This window comes from Saimiri boliviensis, chromosome 20, assembly GCF_048565385.1.
Source record: "Saimiri boliviensis isolate mSaiBol1 chromosome 20, mSaiBol1.pri, whole genome shotgun sequence".
Lineage (NCBI taxonomy): Eukaryota > Metazoa > Chordata > Mammalia > Primates > Cebidae > Saimiri > Saimiri boliviensis.
In genome coordinates this window covers 30,201,105-30,218,455 of record NC_133468.1, presented here as the reverse complement: position 1 = coordinate 30,218,455, position 17,351 = coordinate 30,201,105, and the positions used below count along the sequence as shown (strand labels likewise).

General features: G+C 40.1%; 1 protein-coding gene and 1 long non-coding RNA gene across 4 annotated transcripts in view; both read left to right on the top strand.

The window, feature by feature from the left end:
* The window catches only part of LOC141582456 (uncharacterized), a 41,859-nt gene extending 37,407 nt beyond the window's left edge, over positions 1 to 4,452 (top strand). Inside the window, exon 2 of the long non-coding RNA XR_012515301.1 lies at positions 846 to 4,452. This is a non-coding gene — a long non-coding RNA (uncharacterized LOC141582456). The remainder of the gene's footprint in view (positions 1 to 845) is intronic.
* Positions 1 to 17,351, top strand: part of SMURF1 (SMAD specific E3 ubiquitin protein ligase 1) — a 121,810-nt gene that overhangs the window by 38,343 nt on the left and 66,116 nt on the right. The gene's annotated exons all lie outside the window — the stretch shown is intronic.

Sequence of the window (17,351 nt, the reverse complement as noted above, 5' to 3'; positions counted from 1 at the left end):
GTCTGGGTGGGTCGCGGTGGCTCACACCTGTAATCCCAGCACTTTGGGAGGCCAAGGTAGGTGGATCACCTGATGTCAGGAGTTTGAGACCAGTCTGGCCAACATGGTGAAACCTCGTCTCTACTAAAAATACAAAAATTAGCCAGGCGTGGTAGAGTATGCCTTTAATCCCAGCAACTCAGGAGGCTGAGGCAGGAGAATCGCTTGAGCCTGGGAGGTGGAGGTTGCAGTGAGGTGAGATCACGCCATTGCACTTCAGCCAGGGCAACAAGAGTGAAGCGTCGTCTCAAAAACAAACAGAACCCCAAAAAACAAAAAAAAAACTTGTCCGAGCATAATTAATAATAGCACCCTTTCTTTTTAAATGTGCCCTGGTTTGTCTAGGTGGAATGGCTTATGTCTGTTATCCCAGCACTTTGGGAGGCTGAGGTGGGAGGCTCACTTGAGGCCAGGCATTCGAGACCAGCCTGGCCAACATGTTGAAACCCCATCTCTACTGAAAATGCAAAAATTAGCTGGGTGTAGTGGCTCATGCCTGTAATCTCAGCTACTCCGGAGGCTGAGGCATAAGAATCACTTTTTTTTTTTTTTTTTTTTGAGATGGAGTCTTACTCTGTCGCCCAGGCTGGAGTATAATGACATGATCTCAGCTCTCTGCAACCTCTGCCTCTTGGGTTCAAGCGATTCTCCTGTCTCAGCCTCCTGAGTAGCTTCAATTACAATTGTGCCCTACAATGCCCAGGTAATTTTTTTGTATTTTTAGTAGAGATGGAGTTTCACCATATTGGCCGGGCTGGTCTCAAACTCCTGACCTCAGGTGATCCACCTGCCTCAGCCTCCCAAAGTGCTGGGATTACAAGCATGAGCCACTGCGTCTGGCCGAGAATCACTTGAACCCTGTTAATGGAGGTTGCAGTGAGCCAAGATGGTGATACTACCCTCCAACCTAGGACTATAGGGTGAGATGCCATCTCAAAAAAATAAAAGTGCCCTGGTTTTGTTGCTGTGGTCCCTTTATATCGAATCTTTCTGACTGATGTTCAAGCCGTCTTCCCTGGTGGAGTTCTGTTCTATTAAAAATTCTAAAAGTTCTCAGGGCATGGTGGCTCACACCTGTAATCCCAGTACTTTGGGAGGCTGAGGCAGGCGGATCACGAGGTCAGGAGATCGAGACCATCCTGGCCAACATGGTGAAACCCCATCTCTACTAGAAATACAAAAATTAACTGGGCATGGTGGCACGTGCCTGTAGTCCCAGCTACTAAGGAGGCTGAGGCAGGAGAATTGCTTGAACCCAGGAGGGAGAGGTTGCAGTGAGCCAAGATCACACCACTGCACTACATACAGCCTGGGTGACAGAGCAAGACTCAGTCTCAAAAAAAAAAAATTCTAAAAGTTAACCTCTCAGATAATTAACCATGGTCCTTCATAGGTCACCATGTGAGGATGCCATCCAGAGAGAGGGTGAAGTCTAGGGTTGGACTGTTACAAGGACCTGCAATATCAGGTTGCGTATGTGCCTGTAATGACATATGTGTCCATGATCTTCAGCATACATGCTTTCTCAGGATGTATTCTCAGACATCCAAACATATGCATATCTCTAAGGGATTTATTTTCAACCTTAAGTATTACTATCCTTTAATAAAGGAATGATTCTTTGCAAGATGAACAGTCCTATTAATCTTTTTAAATTGCAAGTCTTGGGTGCAAGGGCGTAACAGGGAATGCCTGGTATGGACCAGTTGTTAAGGTTCCACACAGAAACAATGGCCAAGTGTTCTTTAGGTTGTGAGTAGGTTGTGAATTTCCTTACAGTTTGATGAGGTTTGTTCTGTTAGGCGTTTTTGAATACTTTTTTGTGTGTGTGTGTGATGGAGTCTTGCTCTGTCATCCAGGCTGGAATGCAATGGTGTGATGATCTCGGTTCACCGCAACCTCCGCCTCCTGGGTTCAAGGAATTCTCCTGCCTCAGCCCCCCGAGTAGCTGGGACTTACAGGCATGTGCCACCATGCCCAGCTAATTTTTGTATCGTTAGTAAAGACAGGGTTTCACCGTGTTAGCTAGAATGTTCTCAATCTCCTTACCTCGTGATCCACCCACCACTGCCTTCCAAAGTGCTGGGATTACCATGAGCCACCTTGCCCAGCCAGGTTTTACATACTTTCAAGGGATTTTCTTAAACTTGAGAGTTCAGAGATGTCTGTTATGAATGAGATTTTAAGAAGAATGACTTTTGAAAGGGTTCTCCCATACGCAAATTAGGTCAGCAACTTCACTTTCCATGCTTTTCACACTTTTGGGCTATTTGTCACCTAGTTTCTGGGTCAGGCGTGTATATATGCCAATAGGCTGGCTGTTTAGGCGAACAATAAGATGTCTCAATACCCTGGTGTTGTTACTAATACTCAAAAGATCGATTAAGTGTGAGGTTTCATTAAGGGCAACTTCGTTTTTCTTTTTGAGACAGAGTCTTGTTCTGTCACCCAGGCTGGAGTGCAGTGGTGTGATCTGGGCTCACCGCAACCTCTGTCTCCTGGGTTCAAGCAATTCTTCTGCCTCAGCCTCCTGAGTGGCTGGGTTTATAGGTGCCCACCACCATGCCTGGCTAATTTTTGTATTTTTAGTGGAGACGGAGTTTCACCATGTTGACCAGGCTGGTCTCGAACTTCTGACCTCATGATCCACCCACATCAGCCTCCCAAAGTGCTAGGATTACAGGCTTGAGCCACTGTGCCTGGCCAGGGCAACCTTTTTTCTCCAGGAATGCCACTTAATGCCACTCTAAGACTGGCTCTAAGAAAGATGGGAGAAGCTTAATATTTCTTGCTTCCTGTAACTGTATGCTGTTTGGTACAGGGTAGCCCTGCAAATAAGACAGAAAGATCGTTTGCAGTGAGAATGGCCGGAGGTTGACGCCCCCAACTTTCTCTGTGTTCAAGAATGGTTGTTTCCCATTTGTCAGTTGTGTTAGCTCCAAGGGATTTCCAGGAACTCCTCATGAGTCTGGATCTTAAGGAATCAATGAAGCCCAATCAGAAATATCTTAATGTCAGTTTCTTTCTATCTTTTTTTTTTTTTTTCCTTTGGTGAGAATTAACATTTTATCATCTTTAAAATTCTTGTGGGTCCATAGTAGGTGTATATATTTATGAGGTACATGAGATGTTTTGATACAGGGATGCAATGTGAAATAGGCACATTGTGGAGAATGGAATATCCATCCCTGGAATTATCCTTCGAGTTACAAATAATCCACATACCTTCTTTAAATTATTTTAAAATATATGAAGTTTTCCAAAAAAAGAATGCTTTCTGCGAAAGACTCCCCATGGTGAGGGTTCTTTGTGGTGGCAGAGGAATTAATGAGGGTAGATTTGGATTTCACACCCTTTCGACGGAGGTCATGGGAGCTCTCTTTCTATGTTTGCTTTGCAGGTGCAGAGGGCAGTGAGTCATCTTTGTTCAATCTTGTTTCTCCTGGCGACACAGGAATGTACCTTTACCAAAAACGTATCACAGAATCTATGATGTGTTATTTCCATTTGGTTAATGATTAAAACTATCTTTGGTTTTTTTACTACCATCTTTCCACATTTACTTGGGGAAAATGCAAAAGGAATATTTCATTTTCACTGCAGTAGTGCCTGTGATACATGCAGTCATGAGCTGGTAACGAAAAAAGCAAATAACTGCTTAGCTTTGATTTAATCCTTAAATCACTTGGAAAACCAACTGAAGGGAAAAAAGGTTGCAGAAGGCACTGGAATTCTCTTTTTTGTTTTTTCAAAAGAAAGGGTCTTGCTCTCTTGCCCAGGCTGGATTCAAACTCCCAGGCTCAGGCGATCCTGCCTCTGCCCCAAGTGGTTGGGATTACAGGCATACACCACTGCTCCCAGCAACAATGGAACTGTTAAAAACAGGCTAGCCACCAGTCTGACTTGCTTGCAGTTAGCACCCACACTGCTTATGAAAGTAGCAGCGAGTTTCAGGCCTTTTCCTGTGGTTCATGTGACCTTGTGTTCCCAGTATTTACCAAATATTTTAAATAGTTTCCTAAAAAATTTCCTCTTTCATTTTGCACAGTGTGCACATTCAGACCATAAAAGGACCTACTGGAATAAATGCTGAAATTTCACAAACCACAGTGTATCTTGATGATAGGTTTTTAGATATAGATTTACAGGGGGCTTTATAGTTGTTTCATGATAGGCTGAATTTTTCTAAATCTTTGATATTTTCCAGTTTGCCTCCTTGGGATTGCATTTTGGTAGAGAAGTCTTCAATACCCCAGTTTTCTTAACTTCAGTAGTTGTTAATTGAACAACTACTTTTGGCAATAACCTTCTATACCATGGAGGATATCAAACAAAAAAGGAGAATTGACCAGATGTAGTCCCTGCTTTGTAGAATTTTACATTGGGAGGGGAGGGATGGAAAGGTAAACAGAATCACAGGAATATGGACAGAGGCAGATTCATTCTAGCTGGAGGGGTTTGGGGAAGGTTTGTATAGGATGTGCCATTTCAACTTGCCCTGACATGATTGGTTGGAAATAGACAAAGCTGTGATGGGTTAGGAGGGCATTTTAAATAATGCAAATAGATTGAGCAAAGGCTTGGAAGTAGAACAGCGCTTGGCATTTGTTGGGAGAAGGAGATAGTCACTCTGTGGACTGGAATCGTAGTCTTAATGGGACAGGCGATAGGAGATGGTCTTCATCCAACTGTGTGGTAAATATCCTCTGGCCATTTAGGCCCCATCTGTAAGACACACAGCCAAAATTTAATATACGATTAGAATGCAAAAATCTATCATTATAAGACAGAAATCAAGAAGCAATATATGTGGTGGTGAAGAACACAGATTTGAAGCTAAATTGTTTGGGTTCAAATCCTTAATAACTGTGTTATCTTGGGCAAGCTACTCAGCCTCTCTGATGCCTCAGTTTCCTCACATATAACATGAGTGTAAGAATAGTCCCTATGATAGATTAATTGCAAGAATTAGATGGTTAACATGAAAAGGGTTTACAGCAGTACCTGACATATAGTATAGAGTAGTATGTAATTGTTAGTAATTAGTAGTAGTAGTTGTTGTTTTGATATTTGTATTTGGGTATAATGTGTCATTTATCTTTTTTCCTCTGAGAAAGATTAGATTAGTCTTTCTGTAGCATACATATTCTAAATAATTTTGCATTAGTGAAAGTATAGCATCTCAAGCTCCTAAGTGCATGAAGACTCATGCTGGAATTTTTGTTGTGATAAAAATGACTTTCTTTCAGAGAGAATTTGTGCTTTGCATTGTAGCTGTCTAGTTTCACTGGCTGCTTCTTGGGACATGGCAGATTGTGAAGGTTGATTGGTTGTGTAGCTTATTCACGTGTGTGTGCATGTGTATACCTGTGTGTGTATCACAGGTTTTCATTGAGTCCATTTTGAAATGAATGGGATATTTATAGAAGAGAATAATATCTTTTCTATCAGGAGGGTGTTTTGGTTACAAGCAACAGAAACCGACTTTGGCTAATTTAGTCTTAAAAGAACTAATTGGAAGGCTGCTAGGAGTGCCTAGAAGGGCCAGAGGCTGGGCACCAAACTTGAGAAAAAGCAAGAAGCAAGGTAGCTTGGGTGACCAGGAAATGCAGCAGCCAGGTCACAGGCAAACAGCCTTCTTCATGAAGCCGCTGTTGCTCTCATTGTCACTGCAGTGTGGGATCTCCAGCTTTCACTCATTCCTACTCTCCTCATGTAACTGCTTGTTGTACAATAGCAACAAATTGGAAGCAGTTTAAATGCTTAGCAATAGGGATCTTAATACATTATGGAACAGCCATGTAGCAGAATAATTGCAGCCCTTAAACATTTTATGTAAGCATATCGAATGACATAGAAACTGTTCACACATTCTATTAAGTGAAAGTGGCAGGTAGCAAAACCGTATGGGCAGGATAATGCCATTAAAAATCCGATGAAGTAGGTGTTACTGCTATTCCTATTTTACAGATGACACATAGACATATTAACTCTTTTGCCCAACATCACATGGGCTAGGAAGTGGAAGAGGGGGGTTTAAACTTGGGAGTGAGGCTCAGAACCAGGAACTTAGCCATTTCACTGTCCTTCCCCTGATAAAGACAGGCTCTAGAGGAAAAAGTAGTAATAGCAGTTATAGCTGGGTAGTGAGATCATGGATACTTGTATTATTATTTATTCTAATTTCTGTAAACATATGTTACCTGTAATAGTGACCAAAATGATTCTTAAGTTATTGTAAAAATATAAAGTTTTAGAATACTTTTCTTCCAGTTGCAAAGTTATGTGTCCAGGTGGGACGTGATGACTCATGCCCATAATCCCAGCACTTTGGGAGGACAAGGCAGGCAGATCACTTGAGGTCAGGAGTTGAAGACCAGCCTGGCCAACATGGTGAAATCCCATCTCTACTAAAAATACAAAAATGACCCGGGTGTGGTGATGCAAACCTGTAATCCCAGCTACTTGGGAGGCTGAGGCACAAGAATTGCTTCAATCCCGGAGGCAGAGGTTGCAGTGAGCCAGGATCACACCACTACATTCTAGCCTGGGCAACAGAGCAAGACTCTGTCTCAAAAAAAAGAAAGAAAGAAAGAAAAAAGGAAAGTTATGGTCCAGAGATATCCATCACAAATTTCTTTTCATATATAACAAGAAAATTTCAGAATTGTCTCCAGCAATATATGAATTTTCTTTTTGAACTTGTGGGTCCTACCGCGTGTGTTTATTGTAGATAGGATAAGCAATTTCTATCAGTGAAACCAGAAAACATCTTTGGAATTTTAAACTCAGTTTTGCTGTATTTTGGGGATTACATAAAAGCGTTGATAAAATAGTTTGTGCTTTAAATGGAAGATTTAAATCTGTGAAACTTTTTAAGATTTGTGTTTGTCACGTCTTGGCACACATTTCTTGTTTGTAGAGTCTAGTTAAGAAAAGACTCTGGTTTCCATATGTATATTTAAAATACTCTGAGTCATGGATTCAAATGAGTAATTGACATAATATGTCCATCAGATTTCTGCTTTGTCATAGCTCCACGAGGGCAGTACCTTTATTTTAGTAATTGTAATTGCAAACATATTTAATTAGCAAAATCGTATTCATTTTAAATACCTTTCCCCAGTGTCTTTTATAACTTTCCAGAAATTGCTTTATTGGAATGAAAATGTGTGTTTGATTTCACAGGAAGCTTAGGAAAAGGGTCACATGTATATGAACACAGGCATATATATATGGTGCTAGAAGTGACGTGTACATAGGTGTTTGGAGATTAGAAGTTTCATGTCTCCCTTTCCTCCCCCTTTTTACTAAGTCTCAACTTAAGATCTGAAACCACATTGATTGTAAGATGTACAATTACATGTGCCACCAAAGAAGAAAAAAATGTGATTGTAGCCAGGTGTAGTGGCTCATACCTGTCATCCCAGTATCTTGGGAGGCTGAGGTGGGTGGATCACTTGAGCTCAGGAGTTTAATACCAGCCTGGGCAACATAGTGAGACCCCATTTCCATTAAAAATACAAATATCAGCCAGGCGTGATGGCATGCACCTGTGGTCCCAGCTACTTGGGAGGCTGAGGTGGGAAGATTGCTCGAGCCTGGGAGATGCACTATTTATTGCACTCCAGTCTGGGCAACAGAGTGAGACCGTCTCAAAAACAAAAAACAAACAAACAAACAAACAAACAAAATGCAGTTGTAAGATTTATAATTACATGCACCACCAAAAGAGAAAAAAATGCTATAAATTAAATAGAATAATGAAATAATGTTGATGCTTTCTAATTATCTATAACCTTTATTTATAATATTGAAAGAGTCACTTATTTAAGTATAGATTTTTTGCATATGTTATTTTCACATCTACATAATTTAAAAGTATAAGAAAAATAGATTAAAGAATTCTTAAAATGTATTCACAGTCAGTGTCCATCTCTTCTGAGTCATCTGTTTGACACAGAACCAACAATATTTGTATTTCCACTAATGAGTAATCAAAGTGTTGACAGGGCAGCTTTTCTGGAAGAGGGCTCTGTAAGTTTTTTTAAACAGCTATATTAAGATTGAATTCACATATCGTATAATTTGTCCCTTTAAAATGTAAATGTCGATGGTTTTGGGTATACTCAATTATTCATTTTGTAAATTTGGTGAAATATACATTATAAAACTTACCATTTTAACCATGTTTAAGTAATGCAATTCAGTACATTAATTACGTTCAGAATCTTGTACAGTCATAGCTGCTGTCTATTTCCAAAACATTTTTTAGTCACCAAAACAGAAACTCAGTAACCATTAAGTGGTAACTCTGCATTTGTAAGTATCACATCCATGTATCAGACTAGCTTTTCTTTTCCATTGTTGAATTTCCATGAGAACTTGTTTTCCCCTGTCCCTTGTTTTTTTAACCAGTGAATCAGACACACACACACACACACACACACACACACACACACGCACACACGCATTGCCACATAGCATGCATTTGTCATGATATTGTTATAACTGTTGAGTGAATAGTTCTCTTTCAGAACTCTTTTTTTTTTTTTTTAATTTTTTTTTTCTTTCAGAACTCTTTAGAGACAGATGCCTAGAATGTTATTAATATGTACAAAGAACAGCCAGATATTGAAATAATTTCATTAAAATGTTAGGGAGATTGTAGAATGTATAAAAACATAAAAATTCCATGTTAACTATGTATAGGATCTTATTTTACCTATCTTTTATATAGAGTGAAAATTTAAGTGGAATCAAAGTTTGTAATCCTAGTATGCCCATATAAAAGGGTAGCCAATATACAATGTCTCGTCTTTTAAAATTTCAAGTGTACCTCATAATATCACATTAAAACTCTTTGAACATGCCTAAACATGGAAATGCAAAATAAGAAAAATTAAATCATTCCCTATTTTTGTATGTATATTTTTGTTTTTTTTTGAGACAGAGTCTTGCTCTGTCACCCAGGCTGGAGTGCAATGGCATGAACTCAGCTCACTGCAACCTCTGCCTCCTGGGTTCAAGGTATTCTCCTGCCTCAGGCTCCCAAGTAGCTTACAGGCACCCACCACCACACCCGGCTAATTTCTGTATTTTTAGTAGAGATGGGATTTCACCATGTTGGCCAGGCTGGTCTTGAACTCCTGATCTCAGGTAATCCGCTCGCCTCAGCCTCCCAAAGTGCTGGAATTACAGGCATGAGCCATCATGCCTGTCCGTGCCTAGACATGGAAGTCTTCTGTTTCAAGGCTCTAATCTTCTGTTTCAAGTCTCAGTTTGATTATTGATAGAATGTTTCTAGTATCATTTTTTCCCCTTTAGCGTGAGATTAAAATGTCTAGACCTTTAGATGTAGAATTCCATTTACAAAAAGTGATCATACATTGGGCAATGTTAAATATATTTATTGTGTTTCAGTCTGAAATTTAATTGTGCATGTCTCTGGTAGGGTATTTTTTTGCTGTTTAAATCTCTGCTCCAAATATGAGCCAGGAGCTCTGTAGCTCAGTTTTAAAATTAGTGGAAACTGCATGTTACATGAATGGAACATTCTTTTTTTTTGAGTCAGGGTCTTACTCTGTCACCCATGCTAGAGTGCAGTGGTGCAATCACAGCTCACTGCAGCCTTGAACTCCTGGGCTCAAGGGATCCTCCACCTCAGCCTCCTGAGTACTGGGACTACAGGCACTCTCCACCACACCCAGCTAATTTGGGGTTTTGCCATGTTGCCCAGGCTAGGGATGGGACATTCTTATCACTATTCCCTACACCACAGATTTCTTCAGAACTTAGTAATAGGTTTGTTCCTTATCAAGAACCAAGTTCATTGGTAGCCTCTCAGAAAATTGGACTCAGTTCTAAAATGAAGACAGTTGTTTGCTTGAACCCAGGAGGCAGAGGTTGCAGTGAGCTGAGATTGCACCATTGCACTCCAGCCTGGGTAATAAAGTGAGATACCATCTAAAAAAAAAAAAAAAAAAAAAATACATACAAAAATAGGGAATGATTTAATTTTCTTATTTTGTATTTCCATGTCTAGGCACGTTCAAAGACTTTAATGTGATATTATGATGCACATTTGAAATTTTAAAATTTATCAAATGCATGTAAAAATTGATCATCTTTTCTCCACTGTGCTTATCTCTGAAACATTCTTTCTTGGATTTGTATTTAAAATTTGATAAGAATTATTTGTATCCCTCTTTGACCCTGAATATTCTTGTTGCTTCATAGGATGTGTATGTCTGAGTCTTATTGCTTCACTCCACATCATGAAATCTTCCTTCTCTAGTCTTCTGTTTCAAGTCTCAGTTTGATTATTGATAGACTGTTTCCAGTATTAACTTACAAGCTATGACTATGTATGAGTTGATAACTGTTGTTTTAACAAAGATACACAATTTTCAAATAAATCTGCTTCTTTAGTCACCTGGGAAAGCTGGATATATATTTCTGTGATGTTGGGGTGAGAATTCAGAACTGTGTTTTTATTTTATTTTAAAATTTTAATTTTATTTTTCAAGATGGAGTTTCACTTTTTTGCCCAGGCTGGAGTGAAGTGGCACTGTCTCGGCTCACTGCAACCTCTCTCCCCAACCCCTGGGTTCAAGTGATTCTCCTGCCTCTGCCTCCCAAGTAGCTGGGATTATAGGCATCTACCAATATGGCCAGGTAATTTTTGTATTTTTAGTAGAGACGGTTTCACCATGTTGGCCAGGCTGGTCTTGAACTCCTGACTTCAGGTAATCCACCCACCTCTGCCTCCCAAAGTACTAGAATTACAGGTGTGAGCCACTACACCTGGCTGGAACTGTGTTTTTAAATTGAAATTAACTCTGGATGCTCTTTTACTGGCTGACTAGTTACGATACAACATCTTTCCCTTTGCTTAGTTTATATGGTTAAAAATACATATTTGGCATTCTAGCCAGCCTGGCCAACATGGCGAAACCAGCTCCCCCCAACCCCCATTCTCTCCATATATATATATATATATATATATATATATATATTTGGGGGTGTGTGTGTGTGTGTGTGTATACATATATATATATATATATATATATATATATATATATATATATATATAAAATATATAGGCATTCTGGGCTCAGAGCATTTGACCTTGCAGTTTTGTTTGTTTTCTTTAACTTTGTCCCACTAAGGTTTTAAGATTACTGTAAATGTGGTACAATGAACATGCAAGAAAACCTTTGTGAACCAGGGTTCTGCGGGGATTTTTGACTGTATATTTTGAATGGCATGAAAGGCTGAAAGGCACTGGTGGCTGTCTTAGTTCATTTAGAGTTGCTATATCAGAATCCCTGAAACTGGATCATTTATAAAGAAAAGAGGTTTATTTAGCACATGATTCTGAGGGTTGGAAAGTTCAAGATTGGGCATTTGCATCTGGGGGAGGGCCTTAGACGGCTTTAACTCATGTTGGAAAACAGAAGTGGAGATGGGGTGTGCAGAGAGACCACATGGCAAGAGAGAGAAACCAAGGAAGCCAGAGTCTTCTTAACGACCCACTCTCTTGCTAACTGTGGGAATGAGAACTCACTCCTGTGGGAAGGCATGAGTCTGTTCATGAGGGATCCACCCCCATGACCCAGATGCCTCCCAGTAGGCCTATTAGGCGCCACCTCCCACCACTGCCACAGTGGGGATCAAACTTTAACATGAGTTTTGGTGGGAACAAGCCAAACCACAGCAGTGGTCTTGCCAGTGTGTACATGATAATGGGCTTTTCCCCCCATCCTGGGAAAGGAATTACTGCATGGACCTTTGAAAGCAGATAAACCACTCTATAAGAAATGCAGGTATTTTCGTCTTAGAATCAATTCAGCTCAATGTTACTGTTCTCTTTTATGTGTTAGGCCCTGTGTTAGATACTTTGGAGTGACAGCAAAGCAATGTAAAACCTCCCTAGACTATTGAAACAGCCTCCAAAGAGGTCAGCTTCCTTCCTCCTGCCTCTCTCCATTCCTTTTCATTTTCTACTCCAGTGCCAGAGTTTATAGCTTTCCAAAAAAAAAGAATCTAGTTATGTTTGGCTCCTCATTGCCTACAGGGCAAAGTCCAGATTCTTTAACATTGATCTAAGACCTTTTCTCATCTGGCTCTGGTTTCTTCTCTTGTTCCTGAACCAAACCTTCCGTGGAAACACATTATCCCGAATGCATTCTGCCTCTCAAACCTGTCTTTACACATGTTCTTTCTGTGAAATCATCTACTCCCTAGTTACTCCTTGTCTTCCCGTTACAGTGTCTTCATAACCCTATTCATATTATTTATTTCCTTGTCTTTGCTGCTGCCAAAGATGAAAGGAGGGATCTCAATCATTTATATTCCAGGACCTGGTACAAAGCACTTGTTAAATGTTGTTTTCAATGAACGATGCAGAGTACTTCCTTAAAGGAGCTTATAATTTAATGAGGAGGGAAGATGATCAGAGGTCCAAAAGTCACTAACATGCGGCTGAATGGAGATCGTGTATTATTCAGCTAAATTCTGCAGTTTCCCTTGACTAGATAGAGAACAAATATAAATCTGTCAATTTTAGTTACCCCATAGCTTAGTGTTCAGTGACGTTTCTCAGTGCACTGTGGCGTTATTTTGTATGTTACTGTTCTTTGTCAGTAAAGCTCCAAGCAGAGTGCTTGTGAATACAGGGCTGATGTTTGTTGAAAGGGGGAAGAAATACGAGTCAATTAGTGATGAACAGGAGGAAATGTACTGTTCCACATTGTAGGCGTGATCTGTTCAGTTAAAAAAAGTTCGCTTTACACTGTGAGACCATTCTGTCTTTTGTTATAGACATTCCTCTTTCTCTTTGATTAGAGTCATTTTTTTTTTCTCCTAGTCAGTTAACATGTTCATAAACAGAGGTCCTTCTAACTCAGTCACCTTTGGTAACGTCCATAAGAAAATGCTCATTTTTAACCCATTTTTAGATGTGTTCTAGCCTGGGCAATAAAGCAAGACTCCTGTTCTCTCTCTCTCTTTCTCTCTCATTCTTTATTCTTTCTTTATCTCCTTTTTTCTTTATCTCTCTTTTTCCAAAAAAAAAAAAAAAAAAAAATCTTATAGTCTCCCCCAGCTTCTGTCTCAGTTTCTTTACCTTACTAGAAAATTAGGTAATTATTTATTAGATTTAAATTTTGAGGATCAGAGTTAACTCCTGAGATAAGGAGAAGGTTGTAGATTATTTTGTTTATTATTATATTTATTTATTTATTTATTTTTGAGATGAAGTTTCGCTCTTGGTCCCCAGGCTAGAGTGCAATGGCATGATCTTGGCTCACTGCAGCCTCCACCTCCTGGGTTTAAGCAATTCTTCTGCCTTAACCTCCTAAGTAGCTAGGATTATAGGCGTGAGCCACCTGGCCCAGCTAATTGTGTAGGGATAGGTTTTCATCATATTGGTCAGGCTGATCTTGAACTCCTGACCTCAGGTGATCCACCCACTTTGGCCTCCCAAAGTGATGGGATTATGGCATGAGCCACTGTGCCTGGCCTGTTTTGTTTATTCTTATAGCAAATTTAGTGCTACTGTAGAATTACTTTATAATATTTTACGAATTCGGATTTTTTCTCTGGTTTGTGTGTCTTAAATAAAAGCAGTTCTTGATGTTGACAATGAAAATTTTGCTGATGGCTAATTTGGGTTTTGTCTGTTGAAAAAGATCTTTATTTTTATCTTTTTTTTTTTTAACATCTCCTTCTTGAATTATATCTTGATTCTTGAGAGCTGTTTTTGCTGGGTAGAGAATTCTAGGTTAGCAGTTATTTTCTTGAAGATATTCCTCTGTCTTCAGATCTTCACTGTGGCTTTTGAGAATTTAGTCATCAGTACTTGGAAAGTGATCTTTCCTTTTTCTGTGGCTGCATTCAATATTTTACTCTTTGTATTTCATTTTCTGCAGTTTCACTGTGATATAGCCAGATATGTATTTCTTTTCATTTATCCAGATATGTATTTTTTTTTTCCATTTAGGCTCTTCGAATTTATGGATCGGTGTTTTTCATTACTGCCTTACTCTGTTTTGTGTTGCTATAACAGAATACCACAGGCTGGGTAACTTATAAATGAAAGAAGTTTATTTCTTACAGTTCTTGAGGCTGGTTAGTCCAGTATCAGGGTGCTAGCATCTGGTGAGGGCCTTCTTGCAGCATCATTGTATAGCAAAAGATGGAAGGGCAAGAGAACATGCATGTGAGAGAGAGCAAGAAAGAGATTGAGCTCACAACCTCAAGCCTTTTTTTTTTTTTTTTTTTTTTTGAGACGGAGTTTCGCTCTTGTTACCCAGGCTGGAGTGCAATGGCGCAATCTGGGCTCACCGCAACCTCCGCCTCCTGGGTTCAGGCAATTCTCCCTCCTCAGCTTCCTGAGTAGCTGGCATTACAGGCACGCGCCACCATGCCCAGCTAATTTTTTGCATTTTTAGTAGAGACAGGGTTTCACCATGTTGACCAGGATGGTCTCGATCTCTTGACCTCGTGATCCACCCGCCTCGGCCTCCCAAAGTGCTGGGATTACAGGCTTGAGCCACTGCGCCTGGCCAGCCTCAAGCCATTTTTAATGTCATCAGTCCGTTCATGCAAGTGGAGCCCTTCATGACCTAAATATCTCCCATTGGAACCACCTCCCAGCACAGTTGCATTGGAGATTAAGTTTCCAATGTGTACTCTTTGGGGTACACATTCAAGCCATAGCAATCACGTGTTGAAAATTCCCAGCCATGATCTCATACGTTGTTGCTTTTGCCCCATTCGCTCTCTCTCCCCTCTTTTTGGTACTCTAGTGAAGCTCAAGTTAGAATTTATGATTGCAATGGTTCATTTTGCTTTCCCGTTTTCATTTCTTAAGGCATAAGCTTGGATGCTTGATTTGCGACTGTTTTCATTTGTAGTAAAAACATTTCATCTTATAAATTTCTAAATGTAGCTGAATCTCACAACTGTTTATTTTTTTTTTCCATTGTCTTTCAGTTCAGAATATTCTCTAATTTCCTTGGAGATCTTCCCTGTCACCCATGGATTATTTAGAAGTATGATGTTAATATCCAAGTGTTTGAAGATTTTTCTGTTATTTTTTCATACTGCTTTCTAGTTTAATTCCATGATGGCCAGGAGCATACATCGTATGACTGCAGTCCTTTTCAGTTTGCTAAGATGTCTTTTACAGATGTTCCATTTTGTACTTGAATATGTATACTGTTTTGGTTGAATGGAGTGTTCTATAAATGTCAGTTTGATCCCATTAGTTAATAATGCTCAGTTCTTCTATATATATCCTTGCTGACTCTGTCTACTAGCTCTGTCAATTGCTGATTATAGTTTTTATGTCTCCAGCTGTAATTTTAGATTTGTCTCTCTCTTTCAGTTCTGTCAGTTTTTGCTCTATGTATTCTGATGCTCTATTAGATGCAGACATATATAGGATTGTTATATCTTCTTGGTGAACTGACCCTTTTATTATCATATAATGTCCTCCTTTGTGTCCCACAGTTTTTCTTTCTCTGAAGTTTAATATTAATATAGTCATCCAGGCTTTCTTATGATTAGTGTTTGCCTGGCATATCTTCCCCCCCATGTGAGTTGCAATTTCCCTGGTTCTTTATATGCTGAGTAATTTTGGATTTTATCCTTGACATTTTGGTTATTATGTTCTAAGACTCTGTGTCTTGTGTAAATACTATGGAGAATTTTGACGTATTTGTTTAGCAGGCACTGACCTAGTTGAGCTCAGGGCATGTGTTCTGTTCTAACTAGCCTTTTGTGGGTTGTGGTTTCAATGTCACTTCTGTTTTCAGAAACTTTGCAGTGCTATTTGTTACCTATTGGTATTTTATCATGTGACCACCTGGAGCCTGGTTGGTGGTTTACCCCGTGATTTAGGCATGCTGGTCTTTTGTAGTTGAAAGTTGTTCATAGTAGTCCAGAACCAAGGTTTGGGATTTTCATGGTCACTCAGCTGATGTGAAGCTGGGTTGCTGTCTGAACTTGTACCCTCAGGGCTCCGTCCCTTTCAAGTCTAGCCTAAACTGATAGGTAATGCCCCAGGACCCCATTCTTGGAAGTTAAAGGACTCCAGCCCTCATCCTCCAAGCTCTAAGAGGACTCTTTTCCGCAAATGACTCTAGGACCAAAGCAGCTGGACTTTTCTGGGTTTGCTCCTGGCTCATGTCCTGATCTGAGGTTTCTAGGCTTCAGAACTGTGAGACAATACATTTCCGTTGTTAAGCTACTGAGCAGATGGTACTTTATGGCAGCCCTAGCAAGCTAATGTTAAGTGTGCAGTTCTTATCTCCCCCATGCCTCTGTGGCTAAGTTGAGATCTTTAAGAAAACATATTCTTTGAGGTCCTTAAGTTTAACTTTGAGTACCTAGTCCATTGCCTATACATAGGAAGTAGGCACTTGATACATACTCACTGGTGTTTCTGCCAGATGGAAAATTTATGTTCCTGAAAAACCATACATTCTGCACAATAATATACTAAAAATAGGCTGGGTGCGGTGGCTCATGCCTGTAATCCCAGCACTTTGGGAGGCGGAGGTGGACAAATCACGAGGTCAGGAGTTTGACACCAGCCTGGCTAACATGGGGAAACCCTGTCTCTACTAGAAAAACAAAAACAAAAACAAAAAACAAACAAACAAAAAGTAGTCAGGTGTGATGGCGGGTGCCTGTAGTCTCAGCTACTCCAGAGGCTGAGGCAGGAGAATTGCTTGAAACCAGGAGGCAGTGGTTACAGAGAGCCGAGATGGTGCTATTGTACTCCAGCCTGGGCAACAATGCGAGACTGTATCTCAGAAAAACAAAACAAAACAAAAACCCCACTAAAAATAATAAATGTCTTGTGGGAAAAGTAAGATTATAGCTGATCTTTCAAAATCATTGCAACTTGGTAACTACTAGCAAAAACCATAATTGCTACCTTAAGAGATTATCCAGACCACCCAAGCAGGCATCTCGGAATGACTGGATGTTGCTAAAATGGATACTAAGATATACAAAAAACAAGCTGGGCGTGGTGGTTCATACCTGTAATCCCAGCACTTTAGGAGGCTGAGGCAGGTGGATCACCTGAGGTCAGGCATTCAAAATCAGCCTGGTCAACATGGTGAAACCCCGTCTCTACTGAAAATACAAAAATTAGCCAGACATGGTGGCAGGTGCCTGTAATCCCAGCTCCTCTGGAGGCTGAAGCAGGAGAATCACTTGAACCTGGGAAGTGGAGGTTGTAGTGAGCCAAGGGTGTGCCATTGCACTCCAGCCTGGGTGACAGAGCGAGACTC